Source organism: Xenopus tropicalis, chromosome 4 (genome assembly GCF_000004195.4).
Source record: "Xenopus tropicalis strain Nigerian chromosome 4, UCB_Xtro_10.0, whole genome shotgun sequence".
NCBI classification, from domain to species: domain Eukaryota; kingdom Metazoa; phylum Chordata; class Amphibia; order Anura; family Pipidae; genus Xenopus; species Xenopus tropicalis.
In genome coordinates this window covers 138,027,651-138,043,569 of record NC_030680.2, presented here as the reverse complement: position 1 = coordinate 138,043,569, position 15,919 = coordinate 138,027,651, and the positions used below count along the sequence as shown (strand labels likewise).

At 43.9% G+C, this 15,919-nt stretch overlaps 1 protein-coding gene across 3 annotated transcripts in view; it reads right to left on the bottom strand.

The window, feature by feature from the left end:
* Nucleotides 1-15,717, bottom strand: part of prrt3 (proline rich transmembrane protein 3) — a 56,032-nt gene extending 40,315 nt beyond the window's left edge. The window contains exon 1 of one of the 3 annotated variants that reach the window (XM_004914104.4): nt 15,545-15,717. The gene's annotated coding sequence lies outside the window, so the exon portion shown is untranslated. Of the gene's footprint in view, nt 1-749; nt 954-12,334; nt 12,696-15,544 lie in introns of those variants that run through there. The other 2 variants (XM_004914103.4, XM_031901189.1) reach the window with 2 other exon arrangements.
* Nucleotides 15,718-15,919: the final 202 nt, after the last annotated feature.

The window sequence follows — 15,919 nt, the reverse complement described above, 5'->3', positions numbered from 1 at the left end:
TTGTTGTACTTTGTATTTATCTATTATTATCTTAATAACCCCCTGTTCGTATTAATCTATTCTACTGTACAGCGCTGCGTACATAAGTAGCATTTTATAAATAAAGATATACATACATACATACATACATACATACTAGGATTTCTTTGCCCAACTCCCTGCATGACAGCACTGCATTGCCTGGGCACTTTGTCCTCTCTCTCTCTCTGCAGTTTAGGAACCCGGCTATCTGCAGAGGCACTGCATGGCTTATTACTGACTATGATCACCTTGCCTTTTAAGCACCTAAGTCTTAGAGAAGCTCTAGGATAAATTAGCGGAGCTGCTACACATGCCCAGTGCAAAGCAGTTATAATAATAAATATCCAGTTTGTATTCCTTCAACCGGAGGCTGCAGCTTTCAGATATAAATACATGCAAATATTGCCACCAATAGGGAGAACTGAGACCCCAGAGATTACACAGTGCTGGAAGATTTACATAGTAACATAGTAAGTTAGGCTGAGAAAAGACACACATCCATCAACCTTAATGCCTATATATAACCTGCCTAACTTCTAGTTGATCCAGAGGAAGGCAAAAAACCCCATCTGAAGCCTCTCTAGTTTCTGGCACTGAAAGTGGTTAAAGTCAGAAGACGTGCAACCTTACATACACGCAGAATGGCATCCCTTAGCGCAGTCTGTCTGTCTGTCAGGCACACGTCTCTTGCCCCAGGGCCTGCAGCAGTCGTGCAATAGTGAGCTCACCTTGGCAGCGTCTCTGCAATTCCTGCGACACAGCATCTTGCTCTGAGCTAGAAGCATACGGCTGCGGAGGATGCTCAGACTCAGCTAATAGAGCCCAGCTCAGCGGAGTTTATTGGGATGTGATCCTGCTTCCCTGTGATTGCTTTCCCAGAGCCCAGTCCCCCTCCAGCACGGCGTTCCCATCTCGGGAAGGGAAAAGTGATGTAATGAGCCCAGTCCTGCCCCCCTCTCCCTGCGATTGTGCAAAGGTATCAGAGATGCAGCAAGCACATGGCAGTAATTGCACTGGGAGAGGAATGAATATTCCTATATATAGATAGGTCAGTATAGGTTGTGGGTGCTGGGCTTACTTGGAAGGGTTGAACTTAATGGACTCAGGTCTTTTTTCAACCCTATGTAACTATGAATATAACACCATATAATAGTATGGTGAAACCATACTCGCCAGCGCCCGGGGCAAAAACACTCATTTGTAAATCAGACAGACCTGGTGGCAATTGGCTGTAGCCCTGTCTGACTCTATCCCTGCGCTACACAGGGGGGCTTGCCATCAGCTGCCAGCCACCTGCCCAATAAGTGGAAACTTTTTGGGGCTAAATGTAATGGGTTTTTTTTTTTTTTAAACTGGAAATTCAGCAGATAAGCTCTGTAGATTCCCATTGTACTTTATAGAGCTTATCTGTTATCTGCTATGTAACCTGTGCCTTTTCTCCTTTTTTCCAGCTTGAATGGCTGCCCCCATGGCTACACAGCAGGATATTTATATAAACCATAGTAGTGTTTTTGTAGCAAACACTGCTACAGTACATTATATTTGAATTACTTTTTACTATTTTGTTTATCGTATGCAGAGTTTTGCCACCTTAGTGTTTACACCTATTGTCCAATAACCCAAAGCAACCAATCAGCAGTTAGGGTTTATGAAGTGCACTTGGGCAAATGGCATATGGTAGCCATACGGCAGTGTGTTTCTATATGATATTCAGCCATCATACTGGAACAGATTGGGATTTAATAAGTTATAAGTAAATAAAGTGCTTGCCATCCATTCAGTGAATGTTTAGCTCAGAGCTGGGGGATTCACGGAAGATGTGGGCAAGTAACAGCAGGAATTCCCTCCATTCATGCGCAGCGCCATTAATCATTCCCAATGAGCTGTACATAAGGGCACAGAAACTCCTATATTTATGGTGCTCTGAGCCAGTTTGCACAGTAGAAGGAGGGTCCAACCCTTGTGCAGGGGTGGTGGAATGTGAATGTGTCCTATATATGTGATGGAAACGCTGGCACCATAGTTAAGCATTCAGATCTTTTACTAGCCAAGTGGTAAATATAGCCCCCATCCCCATATGGCCTCATTTGCCCATTCTGAAGTCACTGCTTTACAGAAAGTATCACACAGCTTCTTGTGCCCCCTGTGATATATTACCCAGCTCATTGTGCCCCATACAATGTATTACACAGATTCTTGTGCCCCATACAATGTATTACACAGCTTCTTGTGCCCCCTGCGATATATTACCCAGCTCATTGTGCCCCATACAATGTATTACACAGATTCTTGTGCCCCATACAATGTATTACACAGCTTCTTGTGCCCCCTACAATGTATTAAACAGATTCTTGTGCCCCATACAATGTATTACACAGCTCATTGTGCCCCCTACAATGTATTACACAGATTCCTCTGCCCCATACAATGTATTACACAGCTCATTGTGCCCCATACAATGTATTACACAGATTATTGTGCCCCCTGGAATGTATTACACAGCTTCTTGTGCCCCCTGGAATGTATTACACAGCTTCTTGTGCCCCATACAATGTATTACACAGCTTCTTGTGCCCCATACAATGTATTACACAGCTTCTTGTGCCCCATACAATGTATTACACAGCTTCTTGTGCCCCATACAATGTATTACACAGCTTCTTGTGCCCCCTGCGATATATTACCCAGCTCATTGTGCCCCATACAATGTATTACACAGATTCTTGTGCCCCATACAATGTATTACACAGCTTCTTGTGCCCCCTACAATGTATTACACAGATTCTTGTGCCCCATACAATGTATTACACAGCTCATTGTGCCCCCTACAATGTATTACACAGATTCCTCTGCCCCATACAATGTATTACACAGCTCATTGTGCCCCCTACAATGTATTACACAGATTCCTCTGCCCCATACAATGTATTACACAGCTCATTGTGCCCCATACAATGTATTACACAGATTATTGTGCCCCCTGGAATGTATTACACAGCTTCTTGTGCCCCCTGGAATGTATTACACAGCTTCTTGTGCCCCATACAATGTATTACACAGCTTCTTGTGCCCCATACAATGTATTACACAGCTTCTTGTGCCCCATACAATGTATTACACAGCTTCTTGTGCCCCATACAATGTATTACACAGCTTCTTGTGCCCCATACAATGTATTACACAGATTCCTCTGCCCCATACAATGTATTACACAGCTCATTGTGCCCCATACAATGTATTACACAGCTTCTTGTGCCCCCTACAATGTATTACACAGCTTCTTGTGCCCCTGGAATGTATTACACAGCTTCTTGTGCCCCATACAATGTATTACACAGCTTCTTGTGCCCCATACAATGTATTACACAGCTTCTTGTGCCCCATACAATGTATTACACAGCTTCTTGTGCCCCATACAATGTATTACACAGCTTCTTGTGCCCCATACAATGTATTACACAGCTTCTTGTGCCCCATACAATGTATTACACAGCTTCTTGTGCTCTATACAATGTATTACACAGCTTCTTGTGCCCCCTGAAATGTATTACACAGCTTCTTGTGCTCCATACAATGTATTACACAGCTTCTAGTGCCCCCTGGAATGTATTACACAGGTTCTTGTGCCCCCTGGAATGTATTACACTGCTTCTTGTGCCCCCTGTGATATATTACACAGCTCTTTGTGCCTCATATAATGTATTACACAGCTTCTTGTGCCCCATACAATGTATTACACAGCTTCTTGTGCCCCATACAATGTATTACACAGCTTCTTGTGCCCCATACAATGTATTACACAGCTTCTTGTGCCCCATACAATGTATTACACAGCTTCTTGTGCCCCCTGGAATGTATTACACAGCTTCTTGTGCCCCATACAATGTATTACACAGCTTCTTGTGCCCCATACAATGTATTACACAGCTTCTTGTGCCCCCTGGAATGTATTACACAGCTTCTAGTGCCCCATACAATGTATTACACAGCTTCTTGTAACCCCTGCGATATATTACACAGCTTCTAGTGCCCCATACAATGTATTACACAGCTTCTTGTGGTATATTCTCCATGTGTCAGTGCTACAGAAGAGCCTACTTTAGCCAACCACAAATATTCCCATGTGGCCCCACAGCCCAGTCACAATGCCAGCATGAACAGATGGACCTCTGTGGCTAGGTTAGAAATGAGCAGGACGCTGGAAGGATTTGCTTCGCTGGCCCCATGACATTAAATGGCGCTGCCAGCCAAGCTTGGAATCACTCAGGGATTAGAGTTCTGACCTGATGCCATCACCCAGCTAATTGCCAGTGACACATCCACCAGACATGACAACGATCCTGTTGCTGTAACCCAGCCAGCAGTTGCGACAGGGGTATGGCACTGGGAAAGCGGCATGGCTTCATAGCAGCGCAAGCAGCACCCAACCCAAGTGCCAACCCATCAAGTCACAAACTGGAACAAATGAAGCAGTTCCCCTGCCTATACATAGTTGTGCTTGAATATTTATTCCTGCTACAAGTGACATTCTGATAGAATAGGGGTTACTGGGGTGGTGGGTTGCATTGGCATTGTGTGCTGGGCAGGGGAGCTGGCTATGAGAAACTCACCTCGGGCGGTAGTGTCCTGAAATTAACAGGGGCGGCAAAAAGCTAACTGGTAACTTCAAAGGCAGGGATTCCTATTTTAAAAGCAAAAAACCTCCCCGCTCTGAAGCAAAAAACCTAAGCACAGAGGGGTGAAGGGGAACGGCATTCCCTAGGCCCCCTCAGGGCTGAAATGCCCCCAGTGCTGGGTATTGCTGTGCCCCACTCTGATAAAGTGGAATCCAGCAAAGAGAATCAGTGTGGGACTTGGGTATCCGGGTCCCGCCACCTGCTTTCATGGCTACGGCACACCCAGACCCCATGCCCACATGCCACCACTAACAGCTAAACAAAGTGACTACGGCACACCCAGACCCCATGCCCAGATGCCACCACTAACAGCTACGGCACAGCCGGGCAGCGGTGCAAATACGGGGGAGTGTTTTTTTCACCTGATTCAGAACCTGCACTAGAATTTTGGAACACGCTTTGTTTTGCTGGATAAATGGAAAAATGCCCACTGACTCCTGCATTTGGCACTAGAAAAAAATGTGAGAAAAAAACAATTAAGAGAAAAAAAAATGCCTGTTGACACCAATACATCAGGCAGAATTTTGGTAACATTTTGCAAAAAGCAAAACTGGGGCATTTAGCTCACTGCTAGTTGCAAATTGTCACAGTATAGAGAAAACAACGAGAAACTTCAGGGATCAATGGGCAACAATTTAAAGTTCACCACAGTTACCCAGATGGGTCATTTACAGAGCACTTATATCTGTGCTGTGACCGTGCATGGCACCCCTGTCCTTACTGTCTGCCATTGGCAGGTCCCCAACTTGCACATGAATGAAGGGGTACAGCAGTGCCTTGCAGGTTGCCAGGGGTGGTAAATTTAGGAGCCGAAATTTCAATTTTAAAATCAGAATTTTGGCTTCACAATTGTGCCCACTTCAATAGTAATGCAGGCCCTGCTCAAGCTGCTCCTAAGCTATAAGTTAGATGCATTGGGAAGGTGGGAAGGTGGCCTCAGGGTGGCACAGGGGCCAGAATCACCCCTGCGTGAATGACTTGCAGTTGCAGCGCTCTCTTGCATAGCTGTTACTATGGGCAGCGACAGGAGCAGAAAAGGATCAGCAAGTATAGGAGGGACCAGTAGGGTGGGTTTAATAAATAGAATTAAAAAAATCCCTAAATGAAAAGGGGAGACTGTAATATTTACGCTAATAGAAGGCTGCTTAGAACACCATTTCCAGTAAATATAGGTATTGTCTCACTTCCCTCTAGGAATGTTTCTATATAATCCTATACAATCAGCCTTTGCTTTCATCTCCACATCTCTGACCTTTAAACTCTGTGTTCGGTTCCAGAAACAGCAACAGAAAGGCTGCTCGGCCCTTATCAGCGGGGCACATCGGCAGCGGTTCAAAGACTAAAGTTATTAAAGGTCTCTTCTGGGTGGCTCCTTGTGCTACCTGGCAGAATGCCGCAGGGAGTTCCAAAACACTTCACTTTTTGATGTGTAGAAAGAAAGAAATAAGGAGAGAAGGCAAAGTGTACCTTCAAACCAGGCCTGATAATACAGCATACTTTATAGCATATCAATCCCTCCCCCAGAGGAGCTTACAGTCTAATTTCCCCTACCACAGACAAACAGGTTGATTCCATCAGACTTCAGTTAGAAAGTACATACCTACCTTGATATTTTCAGCCATAACTGACCCACCTATTCCATGGACTTTTTCCACCCCCATTTCACACCCATCCCTTTGGGCACAACCGTTCAGAATTCTCCTGCCTTAATAGGGGCAACTAGAAAGCATGAGAATGAATTATTAGACCATGGAGAGGAAACTTACTAATAAATAGGGCAAAAGCTACAAACTCTCTTTGTATGTTTGGTGTCTGCCACCTATTTCATGTTCAAAACATCCCCCAATTTCTTATTTTTAGGGCTTTATCCTACTATTTCATTCAGCCTGAATGTTACTTTTAGATTGTTGCATTTAAATATCCGAACATTCGTCGGAAAAAGACTAAAATCTGAACATGTATGGCTAGCTTAAATGTGTTTCAGCTCCTTCAGTCTATGTCGGCAGATTATCTGCCCATGTATGGGGCCCTCCAACGGGCCTACCTGACGAATATCTGGACAAAAATCATCTACATATTGTCCAGGCAAGTTTCAAAATCTTGTTGGAGCTATGACTGCATAGGCTCATTGATGTGGTGATGTGCATTTCTGACATACGATCATTTAGCCCTAGGTCCAAACCATTGAATCAGTCCGATATTGCCCACCTCAAGGTGGGCCTATTGTGGAAAGATCAGCTTGTTTTGTGTCCTTGCCAAAAGAGTGGATCTATCAGCATTTGGCCAGCCTTAGCACAGCCATACATGGGCTACTGATAGCGTCAGAGGGGCTAAGCTTTTCTATTGTTCCAGTCATTCATGGCTTCACTTACTCATCTGCTGATGCACTAGCCACAGGGGCAGGTGGATTTTTCAAACCGTCCTCAAATCGACTGATACCCATGTACTATGGATCACCATACATGTACAATGTTATTGGTATGCGAGTGGGCAGTGTTAGGGGGCATGTTTATCAAAAAGTGAAAACACTCCATTCCCTTGTATAGGATATTTAGGGGCATATTTTAAAAAAGGGTGAAAGTAGAGTTCCCAAAGTATATGACTTTAGTGCAGCCTGACACATTAGTAGTACAATTCACTGAGAGATTAGTAGCAATTTCTATGGATTAATCCATTACATAAGACACAGAAGGCAAGATAGTAATTACCATTATCCTAAAATAATTAAAGCTAATGATATAACAGCAGTGCGCATACATGTGATCAGCGCAGAAAGGCCTGGGCGTGCGGTGCAGTATGTGAGCCAGAGGGAAGTCTGGGAGATCTCGGGGCCCCCACCCAGTCTATAGGCGTATGAATCAGCTTCCGACACCCTGCATTGTCTCAGCCATTCACACTTGGCAATTAACAGCACGGATGAGTTTAAGTTAAGTGGCAAAGATAAAAAGCACTTGGGAAACACGCAACAAAGGCGACTTTGATTGTGAAAACGTGGAACACAAAGTACCCATTGTAAACAATAGATTGGGAAGGAAGATACTTATAGGCGACACACGTGACTCTATCACACCACATAACCCCTCTTGCTGTCAGGAGCACAATGTGGCTCTGCTTAAACACAGATACTGGATCCAACATATTTTTGGATAAGGGGTCAAGGCAGGGTGCAAAGTGCAAAAAACTGAAGAAGTCTGCCATTGCTTTGTACACTGAACCTTTCCAGCCCAAATAATTCCTGCTCCCCCCAGTCCAGCTGCACCACTGGCCATCCCCTACCACATGTGTAGCCCCAAATAGCTACTTTGCTGGAGGGCCCGGGGATGCAATGATTTGAAGCAGAGTAGCTGGAGAGATCCTGCAGTTGATATCTGGGCCCTCATCCCACCACAGTCAGAAGAAGGCAGAGCATATGGGCAGATTCTGTAGTCGGCGGAACTGCAGCCAAGCTTATGGTTTTCATGTTCATTTGTACAGCCATGATTTAGAATGAGCATATGGAAATGGAGGCAGTCTGTTGTGATGCCTTGATAACAGCTGATGAGCGTGGGAAGGAGCAGACAAAGGGAATGTGAAACAAGGTAAATCGGGGTTTCTGCGCAGAATAAGACAAGAACAGACACATTTACAAATCTTCTTCGCAACAATATTTGTGTAGGTGGCAATAAACAGGTTCAGAGCCAGGCCAAGTAGCAGTGCCACCCAAGGTGCCCTGTTAGCCCTTCTGCCCTCTCCAACCCACCACTCTCACACCCCCTGCCAGTTTCTCTCTGCCCCAGCCATGTTACTGGCTAGCTTTGTCACTTCTCCTCCCAGACACTAGGGCTCTACTTTGCACTGCACCCCTGGCACTTGCCTACCCAGCACACCCCTAGTGCCGTAAACATGTTACTTGCCCTTAGTGTCCCACTTGTGACTGTGTTGGCATCTGGGCATAGGCTCCAGTTATGATCTGATCCCTGACCTGGGGCCAAATTCCTAAATTACATTCTGCTTACAGATAGCCAAGGGGGCTGTAGATTTTTTACTGGAAAACCATTTCATCTCCCAGGTTAATGGCAGAGAATCCTGACCGGCCAGTCCAACCCTGTCCATTCACTTAGAACTCCTTATTCTTAATAACATCTATTTTATCACTAAGTGACAAGGAGCTGCAGGAGGAGCTTTATAGTTGTGGGAGGTTGGCATTGCAATGCAGGAGTGGTATAAATGCCAATACAATATGCAATAAATACAGGACTCATTTTACAATTGTAACATTATAACTTTACACTCTCACAACAATACTGTAATTCCTTCTGTTCCATAATACGTCCTCTCTCTTATATTTTTTGTTTGCTGGTATTTTGTCACTTGTCCACCGAGCTATTAATCGTCCAGGGGTAACAGATTCACTACCTGTGCCATTGTCCTTAGGGATCTCTATGGTGCTTTGCTGCTAAGCCAAAATAATTCAGGAGGACGATATTTCGTTCCACTGTGTACTTGTAAGTATATTGTTGGGATGACAATAAAACTCTACTTACTTACTTAAGTGCCAGCCCCTAATCCACAACAGATAGATCAGCTCCAAATTGTCATTTCTAAACACATATAATTCAGGGAATATGGTGACATTTAGTCAATTAAATCACTTATCTCTCAAAAACCCATGTGTTGTAAGTATCAGACTTTTCTTTTTTATTTGTGTCCCTCATCTTCTGCTGAGAGGGCAAATAGAAAGTGGTCCCCTTCTCAGAATAAAGAACAAGATCCAGCAACAGCGTGAATGCAATTTACAGTGTAACCATAACATTTCCCCTTTAAGTGGCACTGGATCAGAGTCGGCCCTGGGCTGGTGTTAGACTTCAATCCCCCTTTTGATCAGGCTTAGACATGAATGGATACAAAAGTACCGACTCCACAAACAAAGGAGAGGAATGCAGCCCTAGGTGCAAGTATTAGCTGCTAAGCATCACATGCTGCCAGATTCCCAGGCAAAGCAGCAACGCCGGGCCTTGGGCCACTTATATTCTATATACTTTACATGCACTGACCGGGCACATCTGATCCAACCCCTGACCGGACATGTATACACAGATCCTGCAATTGCCCATATGTCCCATCCAAATTTGGACACGTATGGCCATATTGGTGCAGAGGATTTTATGACAATGTTATGCCCATTGCACCGTGTTATGCCCATTGCACCATGCTATGCCCATTGCACCATGCTATGCCCATTGTACCATGTTATGCCCATTGCACCATGTTATGCCCATCGCACCATGCTATGCCCATTGCACCATGCTATGCCCATTGTACCATGTTATGCCCATCGCACCATTCTATGCCCATTGTACCATGTTATGCCCATTGCACCATGTTATGCCCATTGCACCATGCTATGCCCATTGTACCATGTTATGCCCATCGCACCATGCTATGCCCATTGTACCATGTTATGCCCATCGCACCATGTTATGCCCATTGTACCATGTTATGCCAATTGCACCATGTTATGCCCATCGCACCATGCTATGCCCATTGCACCATGCTATGCCCATTGTACCATGTTATGCCCATCGCACCATTCTATGCCCATTGTACCATGCTATGCCCATTGTACCATGTTATGCCCATTGCACCATGTTATGCCCATTGCACCATGCTATGCCCATTGTACCATGTTATGCCCATCGCACCATGCTATGCCCATTGTACCATGTTATGCCTATTGCACCATTCTATGCCCATTGTACCATGTTATGCCCATCACACCATTCTATGCCCATTGTACCATGTTATGCCCATTGCACCATGTTATGCCCATTGCACCATGCTATGCCCATTGTACCATGTTATGCCCATCGCACCATGCTATGCCCATTGCACCATGTTATGCCCATCGCACCATTCTATGCCCATTGTACCATGTTATGCCCATTGCCCATTTTATGGTAAAATAGAACCTCTTTTAGGGTCCAGGGTCCAACAGTCCAGGCAAAACAATACCAGCTAGTAGGATAGGCAAAGAGTAACAATTAGCAGCAGATGGCAAAATAATAAGATAAAGATAAAAGGCAGGAAACATTATTAGCAGATAAACAGAGGCCTGTGCCAAGCACTCTGGGTAACATGTTATCTTGCACATAACCCCCTGGCAACTGCTGATCCCAAACTCATTTCACAGCGCTGTGCAGATAAGGGAGCTTTAAATAAAACCCTATTTCCGGAACCAAAGCAAACATGGCATTGTTCCTGGTGCGCAACTAAGTAAACAGCTCCCAGTTCTGCATTGTTATATGTGCCAGCGGGCAGCCGGATACAGAGGCACCAACCTAGGCTGTCCCTGTGCAAAATACTATCCTCTGATACGTACCAATATGGGAGACACTTGGGTCATATGATGGCCTGTCAGTGTAATCTCATATTCTTCAACCGTGGATATATTCTAAATACAGAGCAAGTAGTTACTACTGGGCCCCTGAATGCACGGGCCGATGCCATCCCTATCACTAAGTGGCATCAGGCAGCAAACACAGCATCACCATGCAGTAACCCATAGCAACCAATCAGCAGGTAGGCCCGGGCCTATGTGTTCTGCCCACGAATCCGGACCTGCTGGTGACATCTTATTGCTTGCTATTGATTTTATGCACCAGGGCAATGTTTGTGCCTTTTATCACATAAGGGGGTTTGCCTGATAATAGCCTAATAACTGCAGGGTATATCCCAAAGGACAGATGTATTGGATACGCTATAATAATACCCATAGTTGTAGGGTAGCAACATGCATAAAGGGAATGTTCACCTTCTGATTAGCTTTTAGTATGATGCAGACAGTGTTATTCTGGGACCTTGGTGGGCGCTGGGCAAAGACCAAACTCACCAGATTATAAGTACAACACCCACGATTTATATACCGTTATACATTCTAAATTGTAAATAATCAGTGTAACCATATTCTTATACTGTTAAAGATGATCAGTGTAACCATAACAACACTAATACTCAGACTCATATTGTTACAGATTATTAATCTAACAACACTCTGCATTCTAATACTGTTTCAGACTGTCAGTGTAACCATAACACCCATACCTAGACTCATATCATTACTAATTATTGTTCTAACAACACTCAGCATCCTAATACTGTTAGAGAATATTGGTGTAACCATAACAACACTCATATCTAGACTAATATAATTACTAATTATTGTTCTAACAACACTCAGCATCCTAATACTGTTAGAGAATATTGGTGTAACCATAACAACACCCATACCTAGACTCATATCATTACTAATTATTAATCTAACACGCAACATCCTAATATTACAGATTATTAATCTAACATCACTCAGCATCCTAATAATGTTAGAGATTATCAGTGTAACCATAACAACACCCATATCTTGACTAATATCATTACTAATTAAAACCCGGCATCCTAACACCCTTACAGATTATTACTATGACAACCCAGTATCTAATAGCATTACAGATTATCAGTCTAACAGCACTCCTCATTCTAATACCTTAATAGTGTTGTAGCATTACCATTGCAGTACTTAGCATTACTATATAGCTGCGGATAATCACTTGAGCCAATAATGAGTGGCATTTGGTGAGACACCTGTCTGCCCCTCAGATTACCTGTATCACAGTCTCCGTTGAACTCCTGTAGCCCCGACCATCAGTGAGCCTTGGGATTACAGAGGAGCGGAGGCTCCCCAGCTGTTCCTCTGTGCCATACAGCAGCCCTGCAGTTCCAGTAGAGCTCATACAGCCCGATGCTCAGTGTTACACAGGGGCAGCCAGATGCAGATTCCCTGGGGCGGATAATGAATAGATGGGATTGCTGGGCAGAGTGTGGCTTCTCTCTGTAGTTCTGCCTGTGAGTGTGCTGCCTGCTCTGCCTGCTCTGTACTCTGCCTGCTCTGCACTCTGCCCACAGCATAGCAAAGCCCAGAGCTACACCTCCCCATTACACTCACTAACAAGGGATCAGACTATTCTCCCTCCCTCGCTTTGTAACCTCTGCATTTCCCACACCAGGAAGCAGGAACAGCGCAGAGTTTGGGCAGAAAGCACAGCCTGGTGCCTATAGGAGGGGAGTGCAACCAACTAACTGCCTATTCTCCCCTAACCGTAAGGAAAACTAGCAGCAATTGTACATAAGTTACAAATAATAAGCAATTAAGCACAAGCAATGAACTCTGATGAAGATCTGCCAGTATCTGGATATGGGAATTTATTATCACATGTAGGAGCTGCCATACTGCTTCCCTACAGTCCTGCAGATGTTTTTTATTAACATTGTGTATTTTCTTCTAATCTTCTAATCTCATCAGGAAAATGTAATGTGAGTGATAGAGCAAATATTTGTGCTGACCCCTCACTGCCCCTACTATACCCCCATTTATCAATGTGCAAACGCATGCAGGGAGCCTTAAGGGATCTTGCAGCTGTTATGGACAATCTATGGACAATTGCTGTGGCTTTCCGCTGCATTTTAGATGCATGAAACAAACTTAGTTTACCTTTCAGTCCACTTTTAGCATGTTATAGAATATAGGGTTTTTTTTGCAACTTTTCAATTGGTCTTTCTTTTTTTATAGTTTTGTTTTTAAAATTTGCCTTCCTCTTCTGCCTCTTTCCAGCTTTCTTATGGGGGTCACTGAACACAGCAGCCCAAACATTATTGTTACTTTTTCTTTTTACTACTTATGTTTCTACTACATCTTGTTTCTCATTCAAACCAGTGCCTGGTTGCTAGGGTGAATTGGAACCCTAGCAACCAGACAGCATCTTAAATTCCAAACGGGAGAACAAAAAGCTAAACAATTCAAAAACAACAAAACCCGCAAATTGTCTCATGATATCAGTAACCCATAGCAACCAATAAGATGTTTGCTTTTAAACAGGTGACCAGTAAATGCTTCTTGCTGATTGGTTACTATGGGTTACTGCTCCTGGGCAAACTTAGTGCCTTTTATTACATAACCCCCTAAATCTGAATTTAATGGTGAGTTACTAACATTAGAATACACATTATTGATGACTCAAAAAATGAGGGTCTTTTTTCAGCCTCCTCTGCTATTGTTACTGTGTTGTATGTTCCTATCTCTCACCTAGTACAGGTATTGGACCTGTTATCCAGCAGGCTTGGGGCCTGGGGTTTTCTATCATTTGGATTACCATGCCTTAAGTCTACTAAAAAATAATAATTTAAATATTAAATAAACCCAATAGGGCTGTTCTGCCCCAATAAGGGGTAATTATATCTTAGTTGGGATCAAGTACAGGTACTGTTTTATTATTACAGAGAAAAGGGAATCATTTAACCATTAAATAAACCCAATAGGGCTGTTCTGCCCCAATAAGGGGTAATTATATCTTAGTTGGGATCAAGTACAGGTACTGTTTTATTATTACAGAGAAAAGGGAATCATTTAACCATTAAATAAACCCAATAGGGCTGTTCTGCCCCAATAAGGGGTAATTATATCTTAGTTGGGATCAACTACAGGTACTGTTTTATTATTACAGAGAAAAGGGAATCATTTAACCATTAAATAAACCCAATAGGACTGTTCTGCCCCCAATAAGGGGTAATTATATCTTAGTTGGGATCAAATACAGGTACTGTTTTATTGTTACAGAGAAAAGGGAATCATTTAACCATGAAATAAACCCAATAGGGCTGTTCTGCCCCCAATAAGGGGTAATTCATAATTCTGTTTTATTTTATTTTTATTATAAAGAAAAAGGAAATCATTTTTAAAAAATAGAATTATTTGATTATAATGGTGTCTATGGGAGACGGCCTTCCTGCAATTCAGAGCTTTCTGGATAATGGGTCCCGTACCTCTACATATAAATGCTATATTATATTTATTACCATAGGGCAATAGAAAAAAGAAGGCTCTTATTTTGCCAAGGTCTGGGCAGGGGAAATACTTAGATTACAGCACTAGTTACACAATGTATTTGCAGAATTTGCCACATATGCCCAAATTGTGCCAAGGGGCCTCTATTGGAGGATTTAAGGTGAAAAACAAGTCCAAACCAAGAGAATTTCTAGGGTACATTTTTTTTTAGCATATCCAACCTGCTCCCCATCAGCTCTTGCTGAACTGCAATAAACCTTGTCCAATGACAGCCACAGGCATCCGCAGCAGAAAAGTCGGTTCTGATGTTACAGTAAAGCCTTATGTAATGGGCCCCACAGCCCAGAATACTGGTTCAGTCTGTTGCACACCAGTGAGATGCCTAAAGCTGGTCATTAGCATCAGTGCCTTGGCATCTCCATAGCAACTAGCAAGAACCACTAGGAGATGCCATGTGCATTGCTTCCCAGGGAGAATATCAGCTGGAATTCCCTCGCTCAGCAGCAGCAGCCATATGAAGGGACCCTGGGAGACTGTCATGTAACATAAAATCTCATCTCTGCTTAAGAATGCAGCTTGCAGGGCCGGCTCCCCGTATATTATGCTAGTTGGCCTATTGCTCGGATGTTACTGATGCCATGAAGTTTAATCTCAGGGCTCTGCCTACCTTATAATTACACATGCACCCAGGCTCGCCCAATCACAGCTCAGCCCATTGCAGCTAATTGTATCAACTGTCAGGATATTAGGCATGCTGTGGATTGTTACTTATTATTACACCGTATAACAATAATAATCATAAAAATAACAACAGCACATAATAATATAGTAGCTAGGACTGAAAAAACAACACACCCCCATCAAGTTCTCACCCTTGCTCAGCTCATTAACATCTCCTAGTTAGCAATACAAGACTTAGTCATGGATTTATATGCACAGAATGGCCTATTTCCAAAGAGAGAGACATACTTACATGATACACAGACTAAGCCCCACTCGGGTTTCCCAGCATGCTCCTGTACAGGCGCCAGTTGGCCCCAGAGAGTGTCACCTTAGTGTCTCAGGCCGGCTCTGCAGCCATGGAATATGCACAGCATTCAGCAGCCTGAGCGGCTATGGGATCAGCAGGCACCTCAGTGAATGGGCCAACCCCCGGCCGTGCTGTGGGACAGCCCCCTGTTGAGAGATTAAAGAGGGGGTCACATGGGATGCAGCCAGAGAGGCTTATACAGTGCAGGGCCTGACTGGGAACTCTAACTCCCAATCCCCCCTGCTGTCCGACCACTTCCCCCCGGCCTGGCCACTCATATTGTCTCTCTCACTCACATCCTGCAGCCAAAGAATGGCC